The sequence below is a fragment of the Cupressus sempervirens genome, chromosome 4 (genome assembly GCF_028749045.1).
Source record: "Cupressus sempervirens isolate cs-2001-9-10 chromosome 4, ASM2874904v1, whole genome shotgun sequence".
NCBI lineage: Eukaryota > Viridiplantae > Streptophyta > Pinopsida > Cupressales > Cupressaceae > Cupressus > Cupressus sempervirens.
The window spans coordinates 314,083,356-314,105,068 of NC_143121.1; positions in this window are offsets into that span (position 1 = coordinate 314,083,356).

Below are 21,713 nucleotides of genomic sequence, written 5' to 3' on the forward strand. Positions count from 1 at the left end.
CATATACTACCTATGCCCATGGAATGGTATTCGAAGAATCTTGTAGATGTCCTCTAGGGTAATGGTCATCTCTCCCTGGGGTAGATGGAAGGTGTTTCTCTCCAAATGTAAATGCTCAACAAGTGTTGTCAATAGGTCATGGTTCACTAGTAATGTGGGAATTTGGAAAAGATACAACAATCTAAGGGTATCATTATGTTCCATGTGAACATCATCTAACTATCACAAAAAAGCTTTGTAAGGAGGTTAATGTGATCAAAATTTGACATCAAGTAAGATAACGTACATACACAAAAATAACAAGTAGACAATCAATCTTAGATAGGCAAAAATGATGAAAGAAAGTGCAAAATATCAATGATAAATCAAGTTTCCAACATTTCATCTTGCAAAACTATACTAAATCTTTGTTTTCTTTAGTATTTCTCAATATACTACTCTGCATCACTATTTTGGTATGTCATCTTTCAATTTTTCTCCTGAATGTAGTAGGATGATTACATCATTGAATCTTTCAAAACTAGCTTTAACTTAATTTGAATCTTATTTCCTCATCCTTGGGTCATCTCATCAATTGGGGCATCTTGTTCCTCTCTATATGGCATATATGTCACATATCTTATCTTTTCATCAGCTGATGAATCTTATAACAATCTTGTCAAAGTTTGATGGACAAGTATTGAGATAGTCTAACCCTAACTCCTGGGGTCAAGCCTCATTTTAGGGATGATTCTACGACTCATGATAGGTATTTTTATCTCTTTTATGAACCAATATTTAGGTGTTCTATCTGGACTTTGGGGGATTAAGCTCTATTCTAGAGATAATTCCAAATTCTTGCAGAGGGTTAAGCTTCATTCTAGAGATAATCCTAACTCTTGCTAATAATTAAGCCTTGTTCTAGGGATAATTCTAGGCTCTTTCTTTTTATCATTATTCAATGGATAGGTATTGAGATATTCTAACCCCAACTCTTGAGGATTAAGCCTCATTTTGGGGATAATTCTATGAATTATGATTAATCTTATCATCTTCTAATGGATATGTATTGGGATAGTCTAACCCTGACTCCTGAGAATTAAGTTTCATTCTAAGAAAAATTCTCTATTTGGTCTATCAATTTTAGTATCTAGGCGTTCTATCTGGATCCCCTAAGGTTAAAATTTGTTCTTGAGATAGCCATATAAAGCTTATCAACTTTGGTATCTAAGTGTTCTATCTAGATTCCCTAAGGTTAAGCTTTATTCTTGAGGTAACCTTAAAAAGCTTAGCAATTGGTCTTTGTGTCATCAATTTTGGAGCCAATCTTTCTTCTTGATTTACGCTTCATACTTGTAATTTCTTTGAATCAAACATGCTGCTTAAAAATTCATTCAAAGAGGGGAGAATTTAATACCCCAAAATTGGCACATTTCCATGCTAAACCAATTCTAGTCTATTTAATCAATCCTAAGTCCTTCTTTACTAGGTAATTCTAATTTTGACACTTGCTACTTGACCTAAGTGTCAAATGTAGAAAAACCCTAATCTATAGTAATCACACTCTTTTCTTAAGCATTGACTCAAGTTAGCTACATTAAACCTATTAATTAAGTTTAATTTAATTATAAGTGTTCGTACTTTAATTAAATTAAAATTTCCTTTTTAGCTAATGTATAAATGAATTAATTGTATTTTTATTTAATAACATAAAGTCCTTACTTTAATTTATTGAATTTAATTATTCAATCAATTAAGATTATGCATTTGTGAGGTAATATTCTATTTTATTAAATTAAACATCCTCTCCAAATCTTCTATTTAGTTCAAAACTAGAAATTCTAAGTGAACTAGAATTAGAAATAGAATTAATTCAGTTAACTCTTTCTCACACTTAGAAGAGAATCAGTTAACTCTCCATAACACTCAAATCTAAAATAGTTAACTTCATATGCACAAGGAAGTTTCCACTCTAACTAAATCTCATTTCAATTCTTGACCATCTGTTCTATATGATCTTGAACATTCATTGATTCTAGAATTCTATTTAAGGAGCCTTCAATTCCTCATTATAGAGGTTGAATTAATTTTATATCAAACTTATGCTAAAATATCTATCCATTACTTTTGCATTCTTATCTTAAATTTATCATAATATCAATATCATTCTAGTTTAAAGTGCATACATTTAGAATAATATGTTATTTTTATTCTTATCTTAATATATGAATTTCATTTAGATTAATTTGCATTCTCATTTATAATTTAATTAAATCCTTCATACTAGAGGTCTGGTTGCTACCTTCTCATTCTGAGAAATAGCATAATCCATCTAGTTAGGAGGCAACAAATTGGTTTACCAAATTGTTTCAGATGAATGACTCGATGTTCATTCTAGGATGATTTCACATATAAGGATCATATTGAAGTGTGCATAAATATTGAGGCCCACATTTCCCACATATAGGTCTCACCTTGTTAGATGATTTAACAATTACAAAAAAGTAAGGACTCTGTTAGAATATTTACAAAGATTTGTTAAGACCACTCTCTTAAGTGATTTACCCTAATTCAAGTTTATTAAAATTAAGTCAGTACCTGACTCTCAATTTTTTTTGTAATTTTATTTCAAGACTTCTCCTTGCTAATTGATCCTCTCCTCTAATTTGATACTACTTGTCTTTCGCTTTCACTATATTGTTATGAATAGGTCACTTGTTCTATTAGATGATAAAAAAACTCTTCATTGACTTCTAATATTTTCTCAATCCTTCACTATATAATGCTCCATGTTCACACATATACTCTTCGTTCTCCCTCTCTACTGGTACTTAGATTAACCAGTTTAAACTCCTCTGACCTTCCAAAAAATTATAATCTAGGTTAAGATTATTGTTATTCAAAGAGTTTTCTAGATGGTTCCATATTTTGCCTCTTCATTTGAACCATTTATTTACACAACATAGGGATCTATGATCCATGTCATGTAAATTTTATGTAACAACCTCTGTCAATATTAAATATTCTATAACAACCTCTTCAAAATTTAAATATTTTTTCCAAGTCGACCTAATAATCATTTTGCCTCAAACTATGTTCCATTCCTAACTCATATGTAAACTCTGTATTGCTTGATCTTTACTATTTCTTGATGCTCGATATTTTTGTTTCTTGGCCTATATTACTTTTTATATTCTCAAAATGTGTATAGTTGTGTCTTCCTAAGTCATTGTTGAACTTTTCTAGTATAGAAAATACTTTGTGACCAAACACTTACTTGACTCTTATAGAGTTTGGTATATACTTGCTTATGTACATGATGGCTCAGCCTATTTAGAGTAGCTTGGTCATAGTGATGGCCATATGATTCTACCTTGTAAATGACTAAGTGGTTCACACTAATAAAAAAAAATTGTTAGAGATATCAACAATCTCCCATATTGACATTAGCAGAAAAATACTTTGTCATATTTACATCATTAAGTCTTATGTCTTGTCAATAATAAATAATAAAAACAAAAATGAATAACAAATCCATTTCACCTTTATTGAAATCTATACTTCTCCCTTTACCTTTATTTGACATCTTGTTTCCATCTTAACATCTCATTCCCCCTTTTTTTTTAACATTATATGTCATTGTTGCTAGGGTGGAATGGGTGGAAGTAATCCATATGTCTCAATGAATTCCTTGTGAACTTTGGTAATCATGGGAAGTACATGATCCCATGTGGTTCTTGCTACCTCCAAAACATTATTCTATGACTATAATCTTGCAACCAAATCAATTAAACTATCAACCAGTAAAAGATTGTGATCTTTTTATGATTAGATCCTAGGATGTTTCTCCTTCTCTCTGCATGACCTCTAAATGAGGTATCATCATTGCCTAAACAGAGATCAATTTTTATCTCATATTATTGTTATAGCTTAGCCAATGTGCCTTGAGCATTTAGTATATTATAGTGATCAATGATTGATCCAATTGACTCAAAAATAATGTTGTTGGATCTCTTCATCTCAGCCTAAATTTTATTTATTTGTGCTTAAATATTGTTAGTAAATCTTGGCACATCTAACCTTTTGTATTATCTCAATCATATCCTATACTTTCTCCTGTAGTTGCACTTTTTTCTCAACAATGGTTATAGAGACTTTGTCCACAACCTTAGTTTCAAATCTTCTAGTAGACCAATCCATTAGCTTCTCATTTGATTCCATTCTTCTAGCATTCACTTCATTAACTATATTTACAAGTTTTCTTATGATTGGTATATCTTCTTCAAAACTCAAAATGTCAAAAGCATCAACAAAAATATTCTTTACATTGTATAGTTCTTATTTCTTCTTTAGCTCTCTCCTTAGCTCTTCTTGTCTCTTTTTTATTACTAAAATTTTTTGCAACAAGATTTTTTTCTCCAAGGTGAGATTTGCTAGATCCAATTCTGGTATTTCAATGATTTCATCTAGACTCACCTCAATATTTGGTAAAACATCTTTTTGGTTGGTGAAGGAGTTTTATTTCTTAGGACTGCCTTAGGAGTTTGTGAGGAAGTTGTCACCACTCATTCTTCCTTGTGCATCTATGCTCAACCTCTGGAGTGTCAAGGGTGTCAGCAGGTATAGGAGATATGTTTATAGTGTTTGTCTCTACTCTCTTTGTAAATTACCCAAAAATGCTCTTCCACAATAACTCACTTTTTGTTGCACAACTTCCTCTTTATTTAATAAGATAAAAAATGTTCTATACATTGCAACAAGTCTGCTCCTATACTACTCCAAGAATGTATCCTTTTTCTCCTAGGTTAAACTAGGCATTACTCTTACTAATGTGTCAGCCCTTATCTTATTCACTTCCTTCTCTGCATGTTCGCATCTTATTTTCAATCTATCATATAGATTTTGAGGTATCTATTCATCTATTTCACTAGGAGCTAGTTTGAAATTTGAGATTTTTCTACCATAGCCTCATTAATATTTCTATCATCATTACCTAGTGTATCATATTTTACAAATCTAAAACTAGATAAACCAAGGGAACTCCTTATGTCTACACATACCTCATCAATAGTCTTAGATTTCCTCTTAGGTGTATCTTTGACCAATCTCCTTCTTTTTTTTTTAGGATCACTAGGCTCGATAGAGTATACTACTCTTTGCTTTGGATTCTACTTGACACTAGTAGTTACCCTAGTCCTTGGCTTGTTTGGTGGTGGAGGTGTCACTTTCAGCTTCTTCTTTCTTCTTTGAAACTTCTTTCTTGGTAGCATGACAACAACTAGGGCTTTTTCCTTGTCACCTTCTTCTTCTTCTTCTTTCTCATTACCACTATCTTGTTCTTCATCTTCACTAAGACCTTGTGTGAATTGTAATGGTTCTTTTCCCTTGCCTAGGGTGCCTAGCTTAGCTTCTAAGTCTTTAATCATTTTCTTCCTTTTCTTCTCCTTGGAAGATGTCTTGATATTCACAGTTATTCTTTCTTTGGCTTCCTTATATCTACCAAAAGGTTCAACCTCAACATCTATTTCTTCTTTCAACAGTGCATCAATCTTTGCACTTACTACATCACTATTTATCTCATATTCAAAACTTTGTAACCAAACCTTCCTTAGCTTAACTACCTATACAAAAAAAAATTCATATCAACAAGAAAATATATGTTGTTTTAATATTTTTTGACCAATTCTTCAGGAATCCTCATTCTCCTTTTCATCTTTTACTTAAATTCATCAAAATAAGCATTCATTGTATTCTCAAAATTGTGTCCTAGGTGAGTAATATACTCATTGATCTACCTTGTCATTGGTTTGTCTTTCTCCCATGAAACATCACCAATACCAAGAAAATACTTTTGGATATAAAAGAAAATACTAACAATTAGGGATCCAAACTTACACATTGAATTCTTCACTTTTCTTATTGATGAAAAAAATTTTGCAAGTTGTAACCTCTGTATCTCAACAAGATCATACTCATGATCTTTCATCACATTCTTCCATGCTTGATCCATATCCATACAAGGCACATTGTTCAATCTACTCAAATGATATAATTTGTGAGCAATGACTCTCACTAAAACTTCACTTAGTGGATCACAAATGTTTATAATGGACAAATTACCATGTCCATTCCACTAGGCTCCTATTTGCCTCTATTTCTTCATGACTCAAATATCACATGGTTTTCTTATTGTCTAGGGTTGGATAACCTATAACCATGTGAATTATTTTCTTTGTGTTCTCCGCTTGTCCATTCTTTAGCCAATACTTAATGTCATGAACTCTGCTCAAAATAACTTTAATCCACTCAATTCTAAAATTTCTTAGGAATTCTAGGGCATGAGTTATTCCTTTCCTTTCAACAACTTGAAATTCATCCTTCAAGATTTCTTCATTGCATAGCTTCTCATAAGCTTCTCTAATTTCATAATCTTGTACTCCCCCAATTTTGCACATGTAATAGTTTCTGACATGATGTATCATGATGACTTTAGGTGGTATTGAAGATAGTGCACCCATTGAGTCTACTTTCATTAAAAAATCTAGAATAGCATGAAATTTTGGTGGAGGACAAGCATCACTCTTCACCATTTATATTTTACTAACCACTTGACTCATTCCAGTGGTTGATGAAGGTACAATGATCATAGTTAGGGTTTGAAGTTATTTGTTCTCTAGATTCTCAACACAATTTAGATTGTTACTCATTCAAGCTTTTTCATCTAAATTGATCTTGAAATCTTTTCTAGTCACTAAAATCACCAAATCACTCTGTGCTCTTGAAATATGAATGCAAGGTGTTGGAATTCTTTAGAATAACTAAGAGGGGGGGTAAATCAGTTATCCAAGGTCTAGATGTACAAATAAAACTTTTCACAAGTTAGTGAACCCATATCCATAAAATCTTATTATGCATGCATCCATTAGATCATACAATGCTTAAACTTTTAAGGTTATTTTCCTAGGTCAAAACAACTTTACAATAATGTAAACATGAAACATAATAGATTGAATAACACATTTGACACATCAATTTTATGTGGAAACCTAATTTGGGAAAAACTTCTAGTAACATGCTACTAATTTTCACTCTTCTAAAGTGATTCCCTATGAAAGGCACACCCTATTAAAAGACACCTAGTTAGAAGATTTGAATCACCCTGTTAGGAGTGATCCTTGCTAGAGGACTTTAGATCATTCACTTTGAATGTCACCCAATTAAAGGATTTACAAATGACTATTAGGTCAACTTGAATCCAAAGGATTTACCATAAACTGATTCAATAATTAGAGAGTAATAGTCAGGCTTGATTTGATAACAAATTACAACTCACTTGCAGATTACACATCTTTGTTTCAATCCTTCATTATGCTTGGCTTTCACACACTTTGGCTTTGATAGCTTGTTCATTGTTCAAGCATTCATACTCGTAAGCATTCTTGATTTTCTCACCAATAGCAATCTCTTTTGTTTGACCACTAAATAAATTAATATGCTAGACTCCTTGACTTCCTTAGGTGCTTGCATGTGAAAACCTTTCCTTCTGACCATCTCTCTCTATAAATAGAGATTTAAGAACTTTTGTCACTTAACCACGACCATCCATTTTAGGGTTAGTAGTGCAAGAACACCCTCTCATCAAATAATTAAATAAGGGTGTTTGGGTCATTTATGACCTTTATCTAGTTTACTTTTCTATTTTTTCAACAAGATAATGATTCTAGACTCCTAGGTTTACTCTTAACCCTTTTGTGTGGCCCATTAGCAATGTGGGTGTTTTATAAGCACATTGCTCAATGAGGTCACAAGGGAACAATTTATGTACCTGAATAAAATTACTTGTAATCTAGGGTCTATTAGTTGCATCAAGTCAATTAGGACTCATTTGGATAGTTAAAAATGCCCTTGAGGCTTTAAAATGTAAAAATGCAACAAATGTTGCAAAAGTTGCTATGCAACTTTGCAACTTTTTTACATAATTAGGAAAATTGTTTGTAATTAGTCCCCCAATAGTCACAACCTTTGAAAATTTCTTGGATCAGTTGATGAAGACCTTCATATAGCCCTTTCAAGTGAGTGGAAGTGTTGGAAATGAGAATGGATTAACTGAGAAGGGGAGGTGGTGAATCAGTTACCACAAAAACATTTCACACTCCCTTAGATGTCTAAAATCTTGATCTTGGTTAAGGATTACTGAAACTTGATAATGCAGCAAATACTAATAATTATTAAGAACTAGTAACCAAAACAATTCAGCAATCATGAACACTAAAGACACCAGATTTAACATGGAAACCCAATATGGGAAAAACCACCAATGTAACTAGTTACTATTTTTCACTCTTCTGAAGTGAGCCCTGTTAGGAGCCAACCCTGTTAAAGGTTACAAAACACACTGTTAGGTGTGACCCGGTTAGAGGATTTAATCACCCTATTAGGAGTGGCCTTGCTAGAGGTCTTTAGAACAATTCAACTGAACTGTCACCTTGTTAGAGGATTTACAATAGGGCTATTAAACCCACTATGTCAAGAGATTTTGAGTTCACTGTTACAATGGTTAGAAAGCAACAATGAAGTGACCTGATATAATGTGCAACTTATCTTTGCTGATTGCAGATCTCTTTTATGCTTGACTAGATCCTTACTGATCACATACAACTTTGTAGCTCCTTCAACACATCTAATCCTCCATCACACTTTTCAACATTTGCTTATATGTTCAATATTCGCACTCTTATGCATCCAAATTCTTGCTTATATCAAATTCACAACTTGATCTTTCATATATACCTTACAAATTTTCTTAGTCGACTTTAATCACTGATCAAACAAATACAATAGTCGGCTAAGCATTACAAACCAAAAAATCCCTTTACTGGCCGACACTGCTTGGTTAATACTGTTCAGAAAATAATTCCTGTGTTAACCGACTGAGCTCGGTTAATACATCAAAATCCATGACATCCCTTCAATCGCCAGGAGAACTCGGTAAGTATAGATGACCGAGTGAGCTCGGTAGAAACTATTTTTGCCAAATTTCCTTTGGACACTGAGTGAACTCGGTAAGCACTGACTTTCCTTTGCTTACCTTCCTATCTCGGTAAACACTAACTTTTCTTTGGTTACCTTCCCAGCTCGGTAAACACTAACTTTTCTTTGGTTACCTTCTCAGCTAGGTAAACACTAACTTTTATTTTCTTATCTTCCCAGCTTGGTAAACACTTTGTCACAGTTTCCTTCAATCACCGAGTGGGCTCGGTAAGTACTGAACTTCCTTCGTTAACCAAGTTAGCTCGATAGAAGCTATCTTTACAATGTAATATTCAGCAATGCTTGGTAGACTCTGTAAATGACTATGCTTACCTTTTGAGCTTGGTAGACTCTGTCTGATGACTGATATGACATTTGTGTAACATCAAAGACAACACTCAATTAACCAATTGTATCCAACAATCTCCCTCTTTGGCATTGATGGCAACACAACATGTCATAGTAGAATGAAATTTGAAAACAAGTCCTTCTCTTAGTGTAGCACTATATGTCAACGTAATACTTCTCCCTCTTAGATAGAAACTTCTCCCTCTTTTAGTAATCTCCCTGTGTGAAGGAATTGTATAACAGAAAGATATGACAGTTTTATTCTCCCTTTACAAATGCTTACAAATTTCAAAATAGGTATTACAGTTTTACTCTCCCTCTTTGACAACACATGCCAAAGACAATATAACATAGTAAAAGCTCTTTTCGTATGCCAAAAGTACTTCTCAACTGGATTACAGTGTACCTCATGTACAAATTCATATGCAATGACTTCAATACTCTGCTGCATCAACTTGATTGATTTTCAACTTGTCATAGGTTGATGCATCACTTCAAACTTTATTTTAGTGAACTTCAGATAGGGGAGTGATCCGTAACTTACCTCTGAGATACAAGAATGTATCCTTAGGTAATGGCTTTGTGAATATGTCAGCAATTTGTTCCTTTGTATGCACATATTCTACTCTGATCTCCTTGTCCTGCACCAATTCTCTGACAAAATTATATTTTATTGCTATGTGCTTGGTCTTGGAATGCATTAATGGATTCTTGGATATGTTGATTGCACTAGTATTGTCACAGAGCATAACAATTGGTTCTTTGATTTCCATCTTCATTCCTTGTAATAACTGTTTAAACCAAACAATGTTGGAATAGTTTACTGCTGCAGCAACATACTCTGCCTCTGCTGTGGATTGGGATGTACAATTCTATTTTTTGCTTGTCCAAGAAACCAATCTCTTTCCAAGAAAGAATGCTCCTCCACTTGTGCTTTTTCTATCATCAAGATTCCCTGCCCAATCAGCATCAGTAAAAACATTCAAATCCAAATTACTTCCAAATTTGTACCATAGCCCATAATCTTCAGTTCCTTTCAAATATCTCATTATTCTCTTGATCGCCATCAGGTGAGTTTCTCTTGGTTTTGCTAAAAATCTTGCAACAATACCAACTGTGAGAGCAATATCTGGCCTGGTATGAACTACATACTGCAATTTTCTAATCATAGATCTATACAATGTTTGATCTACCTCTTTGGATTCATCATCTTTTGTAAGTTTCAATCCAGTACACATCGGAGTACAAACAGGTTTACAGTCCTCCATACCAAACTGTTTCAATATCTCCTTGATGTATTTTGACTGAGTGATGAAGATGCCATTTTTATTCTGTTGGATTTGAAGACCAACAAAGAATTTTATCTCACCAAACATAGACATTTCAAACTCCTTGTTCATTTGTTCTAAAAATTCTTTGCAAAGATCATCATGCCCTATGAAAATAGTATCATCTACAAATATTTTTGCCAAGACAATCTTATTATCTGGACCTTCCTTTATATACAAGCTACTATTATCATTAGCTCTTTGAAAACCAATCTGAATATGATAATTATGCAATCTTTCATACCATGCTCTAGGAGCTTGTTTCAGACCATACAATGCCTTGTGTAATTTGCAGACCATGTTCCTTTTATCTGGATCAACAAAACCTTCAGGTTGTTCAATGTAAACTTCTTCATCTAGTATTCCATTGAGGAATGTTGACTTGACATCCATCTGATAACCTTTGTGAGCAGCATATGCAGGTAAGGTTCTGACTCCTTCCAATCTTGCAACAGGAGCAAAAGTTTCTCCATAATCTATACCTTCTTCTTGTGAGTATCCTTTGCATACCAATCTAGCTTTGTTTCTAGATACCTTACCATCTTCAGTCAACTTGTCTCTGAATACCCACTTGGTTGCAATTATATTCTTGTCTTTGGGCCTGGGTACAAGAGTCCATGTATTGTTTTTCTCTATCTGTTCTATTTCCTCATTCATTGCCTCAATCAACCTATCATTTGCTAGTGCATCCTTAATACTTCTAGGTTCAAAATCAGCAAGAAAACAAGTATTTTTCAACTTACTTCTTGTCAAGGTTCCTTCAGATTTGTCTCCAATGATCTGATCTGGTGCATGATTTCTTCTGACATATTTTGCTAATACAGGTTCCTTTCCTCTTGAATGAATTTCATTATTATCCTTCTGTTCTTCAGATTCTTGCTGTTGTGGCTCGTTAGATATTGGCTCGGTTAATTCAGACTCAGTAGACACTTGCTTGGCAGTGTCTGAAAGTTGCTGAGGCTTGGTTTGAACTATTTGCAACTTGGTTACTGAAGACTCAGGAGTTGAGGATTCTTGAGTGAACGGTATACTTGGTATAGTATCTGGTTCAATGTAAACAAATCTCTTGTAGTCTTCAGGTACCTTTTTGCTTTCTTCTTCTAATTTGTCTGCAAACTCATCAATTTTCACATGTGCACTTTCTATGACCTTTTGAGTGGATAGATTTAAACATCTATATGCTTTGCTTTTGCAAGAATATCCCAAAAATATTCCTTCATCACCTTTTACATCAAATTTTCCTTTTCTAGATTCTTTCAAAATGTAACATTTGCTTCCAAATACTTCCAGATAACTTACATTGGGTTTGTGGCCATACCATAATTCATAGGGAGTCTTGAATGAGTCCTTTTTCAGCTGTACTCGGATTAATGTATGAACTGCAGTGCTGATGGCTTCCTTCCAGTATTTGATAGCAATTTTCCTTTCTATCATCAGGGTTCTTGCACAATCCATAATGGATTTGTTTCTTCTTTCAGCTATTCCATTTTGTTCTGGAGTTCCTGGTGCCGAAACCTGTCTTTTAATACCTCTTTCAATGTAGAAGTTATTGAATTCATGTGAAATGAATTCACCACCTCTGTCTGACCTTAAACATTTCAGTCTTTTCCCTATTTCTTTTTCTACTCTTGCCAAATACCATTTAAATTTTTCAAATGCTTCTGATTTATTTCTTAGATACATGACAGTCATCATTCTTGAGTAATCATCAACAAAGAGAATGAAAAATTTCTCTCCAGTATAGCTTTCTATTCCAATAGGTCCACATAAATCAGTATGCACAATTTCCAATATATCTTCAGATTGATAGTTTTTACTTTTAAAACTAGTCCTTCCCATTTTACCAATCTGACAGTTCTTGCATAGACCAACCTTAGGTTTCTTAATGTTAGGAATGCCTCTTACTTTCTTGAATTTGCTTATTTTTATCAAATTATCAAAATTGACATGAAACAACATTTTATGCCATAACCAACTCTCTTCAATTTGAGCAATAAAACATGAGCATTCACCAAGTTCTAGATAGAATAAGTTACCTTTAGTTTGGGTGCCAGATCCTATCAGTTTTCCTTGCTCATTCAACAGTCTTGCCTTTCCATGCATGAATTCCACCTTGAATCCAGTATTGAGTAACTGTGCCACACTTAGCAAATTATGTTTGAGACCTTCAACCCAATAGGCATTGTTACAAACAAGTTGTTTGGTTAGACAGATTCTTCCTCTTCCTTTTATGAGACGAGGTTCATTATTACCAAACCTTACACTGCCACCATCATAATCTTCAAACTGATCAAACTTAGTTTTATCACCAGTCATATGATGTGAGAAACCACTGTCTATAATCCATGTATCATTCTTACTTATATGAGAGATAAGAGCAATTTTATCTTCCTCATCATTGTTAGAATCATCTTTAACAACAATATAAACAATTTCATCCTTACTATTATCAAATTCTTCAGAATTTTCAGCCATGAAACATGATTTCCTACCTTTGTTCTTGAATGATTTGAAATATTTCTTGCTATTCCATTTATGATCCTTCTTTTCATCATTGTTCTGCTTGTTCGGGCACCTAGCTACAATATGACCAATTTCTTCACATGAAAAACATATTAGAGGAACTTTACCTTTATATTTTCCTCTGCCTCTAGAGTATTTTCTTGCTAGAAGAGCTTCAATTACTTCAAGGTCACTGTCTGAGCTTAGATCTGATTCATCTTCACTTTCTGGCTGAAGTTTCTTTTTGTTTTTCTCCTTGAGTGAAAGTTTGGCCTCAAATGCTGATTCCATGTTCTTGGAAGCTAGAACTTAGTTGTCAAAGTTATCTAGTTCAAATGCAGTTAATCTCCCAACTATGGCCTCAAGATTTATCTGATGATTTGCTTCACATCTTCTTTCCTGAATTGCAGACACTCTGATTGCATAAATGGGAAGGAAGGTTTTGAGAACTTTGCTTACAACTGTTTCTCCTTTGATGTCACCACCAGCTGCCCTAATTGCACTTACACATGATTTAACTCTTTCAACATACTTTGCAATGTTTTCATCCTCTCTCATCTTCATTTGATCAAATTGTCCTCTTAGACTTTCTTCTTTTTCTCTTCTCACATTGTCATCCCCTCCATAGATTTCTTTTAGCTTGTTCCACATGTCAAAGGCAGTTTTGCAGTCTTTAATGTCATCAAATTCTTCATAGCTGAGAGCAGATGCTATGTCTATCATCATGTTGTTTTGAGTTTTCTTTTCAGCAATATCATTGACTGACAGTGTGCCAGAAGGTTCTTTATATTCTTCTTCAAGGTATTTCAGTCCAGTATCACCAACAGTAGCCAGATGAAGTTTCATCAATCCTTGCCATGCTGAGAAGTTATCTCTATTAAGTTTTGGAATTTCTCTTTTGTAACACATCTTGATCTTTTGCTTAGATCCTTGAAATCTTCTCCTGCAAGTACCAAAGGCTCTGATACCAATTGTTGGAAATGAGAATGGAGTAACTAAGAGGGGGAGGGGGTGAATCAGTTACCACAAAAACATTTCACACTCCCTTAGATGTCTAAAATCTTGATCTTGGTTACAAATTACTGAAACTTGATAATGCAGCAAATACTAATAATTATTAAGAACTGGTAACCAAAACAATTCAGCAATCATGAACACTAAAGACACCAGATTTAACGTGGAAACCCAATATGGGAAAAACCACCAATGTAACTAGTTACTGTTTTTCACTCTTCTGAAGTGAGCCCTGTTAGGAGCCAACCCTGTTAAAGGTTACAAAACACACTATTAGGTGTGACCCAGTTAGAGGATTTAATCACCCTGTTAGGAGTGTGCTAGAGGTCTTTAGAACAATTCAACTAAACTTTCACCTTGTTAGAGGATTTACAATAGGGCTGTTAAACCCACTTTGTCAAGAGATTTTGAGTTCACTGTTACAATGGTTAGAAAGCAACAATGAAGTGACCTGATATAATGTGCAACTTATCTTTGCTGATTGCAGATCTCTGTTATGCTTGACTGGATCCTTACTGATCATATACAACATTGCAGCTCCTTCAATGCATCTGATCCTCCATCACACTTTTCAACATTTTCTTATATGTTCAATATTCACACTCTTATGCATCCAAATTCTTGCTTATATCAAATTCACAACTTGATCTTTCATATATACCTTACAAATTATCTTAGTCAGCTTTAATCACTGATCAAACAAATACAATAGTCAGCTAAGAATTACAAACCAAAAAATCCCTTTACTGGCCGACACTACTTGGTTAATACTGTTCAGAAAATAATTCCTGTGTTAACCGACTGAGCTCGGTTAATACATCAAACTTTGTGACATCCCTTCAATCACCAGGAGAACTCAGTAAGTATAGATGACCGAGTGAGCTTGGTAGAAACTATTTTTGCCAAATTCCCTTTGGACACCGAGTGAACTCGGTAAGCACTGACTTTCCTTTGCTTACCTTCCTATCTTGGTAAACACTAACTTTTCTTTGGTTACCTTCCCAGCTCGGTAAACACTAACTTTTCTTTGGTTATCTTCTTAGCTTGGTAAACACTAACTTTTCTTTGCCTATCTTACCAGCTTGGTAAACACTTTGTCACAGTTTCCTTCAATCACCGAGTGGGCTCGGTAAGTACTGAACTTCCTTCGTTAACCAAGTTAGCTCAGTAGAAGCTATCTTTAGAATGTAATATTCAACAATGCTTGGTAGACTTTGTAAATGACTATGCTTACCTTTTGAGCTTGGTAGACTTTGTCTGATGACTGATATGAAATTTTTGTAACATCAAAGACAACACTCAATTAACCAATTGTATCCAATAGGAAGGTAGGATGTATGTTTTTTTGTTGAAATCAATATTAAAAAATAACCTTATTTTCTACATTCTAGGTGAGTTTTCTATATGGTATAGACTTGTACATATGCATAAGAGTAAGAACCTAGTCCTATTGGATACACAAGTGAGTTATCTTTCAAATTAATTTCGTTTGAGGTCTTGAAATTCCATAAAACTCAAGTTATCCCTATTTTAGTGCTGACAGCCTGAGTTTTGAGGGTTTCTAGAATTTATGGAGAAATTACTTCATAACTCTAGATTCCACCATAGGAAATTAATGGCCTTTGGTGGAATACCTTTACTTTTAGTTACCTTTAATATTATTTTTGTTTTATTTGTTAATATATAGGGACAAGGAAGAAAAGTGATGCCCTAGGTGCATATACCATGTATGCACCATTACACTATTTTTCTATAGCAAGCATTTCGGACCCCAAAACTCAGTTTCATAGCCTAAAGCTTTGGATTTAGCCTATTTGGAATGTTCTCTAGCCCATATAATTGGTTTGATGTTTTTATCACATGTTTAAATGGTACTTCCTTTGTAAAAATTCACTAATTAGCCCTTTAGGCCTAATTGTTGTCACGAGGGTTTTGGCAATGTCCTTACTGATGGGATCTAACCAGTTGGGGGTCCTATAGTACGTCTAAAATGATAACTATTTTGATGTTTAGGTTTCTTTTTTCAATCATAAATCTTCAAGTTGTAGGCCAAAATCTTATTTCTTGGGTTACTAGCATTCCAAGGGTGTATTGAAGGAACTATGCAATTTTTTTGGGGGGGTCCTCAAACTTAGTCCACATGACCATGATGGTGTAAAAAAAAATCCCCTAAGCCTTGTGTCATGATGAAATTTTTTGTGTAGATTTCATTTACAAACTCATTTAATGTAAAGGTGCAACCATGGGGTACAAGGGTCAATTTTGGCTCTCAAACCTTTTCAAGGGCTGCTTGTGTGTTGATCTCTCCTAGATTACTTTATCCATACCCCTACCACTTGCATCAAGTGGTATCAAAGCCCATATAGGTCTTTGGAATCCTAAATTTTCTATCAAAATGTCAGATGAAGAGAATGATGGATTTCCAACCAAGATGTCTAATGCAAACATAGTAAAATATTTGAGTGTGCAGAAGATAAAGGAAGATGCACAAAGGAATAGAGATGAACTTAGAAATGTTGAGATGCAGCAAATGAAAGATGAGTTGAAAAGGCTTAGAGAAGAGCTTGCCAAAGCCAAGAACTCTAAAGAATTTGATGAAGTGATGAAAAAATCCCTTTGGATGAAGAAGAACAAATATCTTTAGATCAAAGGCTGCTTGTGAGCACTCTTAAGTCCATGAAAAGAAGAACCATGGATGCCAAATTAGACTTACTAACTTATGATCAAAGAATGAACCCTGATGCTGCAATTGACTGGGTGGATGCCCTAAATAGTTTCTTTAAATGTGATGAGATTCCTAAGAATCAAAGGACAAAGATAGCCAAGTCTAATTTGAAAGGCATTGCTCTTACATGGTGGAATATCGCCCAAGGTGATTTGGAAAAGTTCTAGCAACCACATGGACAAATATGGAGAAGTTATTCAAGAGGGCCTATGTTCCTAGAGACTATGAAGTCCAACTTCAAAGATGAGGAATGAATCTAAGTCAAAAAGACATGACATTTTCAACCTACACTAATGAGTTTCAAGAATTGGTGATGAGGACATAAGAGGTTGAATTTGAAAGTATCAAGTTGGAAAGATAGTTGCAAGGTCTCAAGTTATCTATTCAAGATGAATTGAGTTTGATAAAAATAACCACCATGAAGCAATGTGTGCAACTTGAACTAAAATTGGAAGATAAGTTCAAGAGAATAAATGAACAATCTAATAGGGTAAGAGGCATGAATGATAGGGGTAGAAGAAAATCTTAGCAAAGAGTTCAATCATCCAATGAAGGAAAATCCATGGAGCAAACAAACAAAGACCATGGTGAATCTAGTTGGAAATGAAGCTCTAGAGGAGGAAGATCCTTCAATAGAGGAAGAGGGAGATCTAATGGACCTCCTAAGTGTGTCAAGTGCAATAAAATAGGACATTATCCAAAAAAGTGCCCTAAAAAACCAAACAACAACAATAGAGAAGAAAGAAGGACCCATTTGGTGCAAGAAGAAAAAAACTTAGAGGCTGAAGAAGGTGTGGCATTGATGATGATACAATCTTTCCTGCAAGTACCTCATGCTCAAAAACTAGCACAAATCAAGAACCTATTCAAGACAAGGATAAAATGCAAAGAAAGGGTATGTAATCTACTAATTGATTTAGGATCAACAAAATCTCTAGTTTCTAAAGAAATGGTTCAAGAATTAGAACTAGAAAGAATTCCTCATCCATATTCTTATAATGTTTCTTGGCTAAAAAAAGGGCAGCAAACCCTTATTACTAAACAAGACCTAAAAGGAAAAAGAACCTTTGGCTATCATAGTGGGTGAAAAAGAAATGTTAAAAGCAATAAAAGAAGAAAAAGAGGGATATGCATTAATTCTAAAACCAAGGGATGAACCATTACCTAGCAAAGATAAATTAGTCCCAAAAGAAGTTCAAAAGCTTCTTGAAGAATACAAGGAAGTGGTTGGAAAATAGTTACCCTCATTCCTCCCACCCATTAGAGACATAAGCCACCAAATAGAATTCATCCCTAGAAAATCCTTTCCCAACAAAGCCCCATACAAACTTGCTCTTGTTCAAAATGTTGAAATATCCAAAAAAGTTGTAAAATTTTTGGATAAAGGACTTATTCAAAAAAGTCTTAGCCCATGTGTTGTCCCTTCATTTTTGGCTCCCAAAAAGGATGGTAAATATATTCTATGCACTAATAGTAGAGCCATTAACAAAATCACTATTAAATATATATTTCCTATCCCAAGGATTGAAGACCCCTTAGACCAATTGGGCAATGCATCATACTTCTTAAAGATTGATCTAAAATTTGGTTATCACCAAATAGGAATCAAGCCAAGTGATGAATGGAAGACTACCTTCAAAACTACAAAAGGTCTCTATGAATGGCTAGTAATGCCATTTGGTTTAAGTGACACCCCTCTACCTTCATGAGGCTAATGAATGAAATATTTTATGATTACAATGACAAGTTTTTTGTTGTCTATCTTCATGACATAGTAATTTTCAATTGTATCTTGGAAGAACACATTGAAGACGTTAAATTGGTTCTCAAAAGGTTAAAAGAGCATAAACTAATGATCAACCTTGATAAATTCTCATTCTTGAAGAAAAAATTCATCTTCTTGGGATATTTTATCTCATAAGGGACACTAAAAATGGATCTAGCAAAGGTAGATGTAATCATCAATTGGCCTCCTCCAAAGAATGTAGGCAATGTAAGAAGTTTTCATGGTTTAGAATTTTTTTATAGAAAGTTCATTAAGAACTTCAACCATGTATGTGTTGTTGATTTCCAATTGAAAAGGCCATTTGAGTAGAAATATTGTTGAAAAAGACAGTGTTTCAATCATTGTTTTGTCACTAACGTCAAACCTACTACATGCTGCTAAGACAATTGCTTATATGTTTCAAGTACTATCACTTAGTTGATTGATGAGGAGGATTTGACCAAGATTTAACAAAAGTACCTAGAGGAAAGGTTGAGTTATGATTATGTATTAAAGTGCAAGAATTAGTTAAGACAATGATAACATAATTTATTGATGATCTACTTGAGGTTACAAAATGATTGGCTACACTTAGAAAATTCAAAAGAAAAAAGTTAAACAAAGTTCATTTTCCAAGCTTGACCAAGTGGATAGTAGGTACCTAGCAAAGTTAGTGCAAGCCAAGCAAAAAGTCCATTGGAGCTGAGTGAAAGTAAATTCTAATAAATGCCAAGAAAGTTATTAGATATCAAGTAATTTTTAGTTGAGTCAAGCAATAGTAAAATCAAGTTGATGCCGAGTGATTTTACAATAGATGTTGAGTAACACAATATGTGTCAAGCATTAGAAGATTGATAATGCCAAGCTGCAGCATTATGACAAAGATCAAAGATTCAGCAAAGAAAAGCTAACACAATTTTTTTCTTGGAACTTGTGAATCAAGAGGAAGATAAGATTGATTTGATGGTGTCACATGATCTTATGTAAACCATTTTGGAGGCAAATTCAAATGGATTCTTGGAGGAGTTTCTACAAAAGAAAAGATATGGGATAGATACATTGTATCCTACCTAATCTATCAAAAACCCTAATTTTGGTGATGGATAATGTGCAAGAAAAGTAATCTAATTTCCTATATGTAGGAATGTCTAGTCATGAAGCAAAGAGCTAGAGAGCTTTGATGCAAAAATATGACACGGAGAAGGAAAGGAGTTTTTCTCCATCAAGTGACCCAAGTAAAGAAGTCTGCAATGGCATAATAAGTAAGAAGGCTTAAAGAGGATGAATTCTTAAAGGGTGAAGAAGCTATCAGAGCTACAAAGATTAGAATCCAAGTAGAATTGAGGACTAATAGTGATCTATAATCAAAAAGTAAGGTTGTAAGGTATATCAAATCAAATCGCTACTATTACTTTCTAACAATTCTATCAGCCTAGATTAAATCGTTTGGAGTAACGTTGACTTAACAATCAATTGAAAATCCTTTAATAGGGTGGCATTCCAAGTGAATGGCCTAAATTTCTTTGAGAAGGCTCACTTTTGACAAGGTAATTGAAATCCCTTAATTGGATCATATTTAATAGTGTGTATTGTAACCTTTAATAGGGTTGGCCTTTAACAGGGCATCACTTCAGAAGAGTGAAAAAGGAGTAGCATGTTATTGGTGGTTTTTCCATAATTGGGTTTCCACGTTAGATCATTGTGTCAAATGTGTTGATGGATATGTTGTGTTTTATGCTTTACATTTTTTCAAGTTGATTTGATAGTAACATATCAGTTTTAGATAATACATAATGAATGCATGCATTGTTAAGAAAGTTTTATGGGTTCACTAATTGGCTAAATTATGTCTGCAAAAGGAATCGAGGTTGATCCAGAAAAAGTTCAAGAAAGCATAGACATGCCTCCACCCCATAATATGATTCAAATAAGTGGCTTATAAGGAAGGCTTCAATCCATACACTAATTCATCTCATAGCTGACAGATAGATCACAACCTTTTGCCTAGACTCTACATAAAGGTGTGAAATATAACTAGAGCCAAGATTGCAATTAGATTCTAACATAGATAAATGAATACCTTACTAATCCACTAATATTGATACCTCTTATCTATGGGAAGCCTCTTATTTTATGCATCTCAGCAATAGATTCATCTCTTGGTATCTTGCTAGCTTGAGAAAAAAATTATAATAAGGAAAGATCTATTTACTATATGAGTCGAACACTGATTTCTTAGGAAATGAATTATGGAATCATTGAGAAATATTTCTTGGTATTTGTCTTGCTTCCCAAAAGTTGAGACACTAAATGCTTACTCATACCACATGACTAGTTGCTAAAATTGATCCACTAAAAACTTACTTAGCAAGGCATCTCTAATAGGAAGGTTACCTAAGTGGGTCATGATACTTAAGTGAGTTTGACATTTAGTATGTTGAAAAAAAGGCTATCAAATGGTAATCAATCATTTATCAATAAATAGAAGCACCAATGCAAAGTGTTCTTCCACTAAACATTGACTTTCCTGATGAATCAATTCTAATTCTCACACATCAAACTTGGGTGATGTTCTTTGAGGGTTCCTTCACACAACAAGGATCCAATTTTGGGCTAGTATTCATAACACCATAGAGGTATTCACTACCTAAAGCATACAAGATTTTGTTTCCTTGTACAAACAACATTTCAGAATATGAAGCCCTAATTAATGGCATTAAGATTGTAGTTAAATGGAGAGTGGATGAGTTGAACATCTTTGGTGATTTAAAGCTCATAATCAACTAGGTCAATGACATATATCAAATGAAGGAAGATAAATTTATGCCTTATAAACACATGGTGGATGACATAAAGAAATACTTTTCTCATATCACCTTCCAACAAGTTCCTCAGACAGACAACAAAGTGACTAAATCATGGCTACTCTTGCTTCCTTGTTATAGATGCTAGAGAATGATCTTCAACATGAGTTCCTATTGGAAATGTGACTCTAGCCTACCTATAAATCCCTTGAATCTCA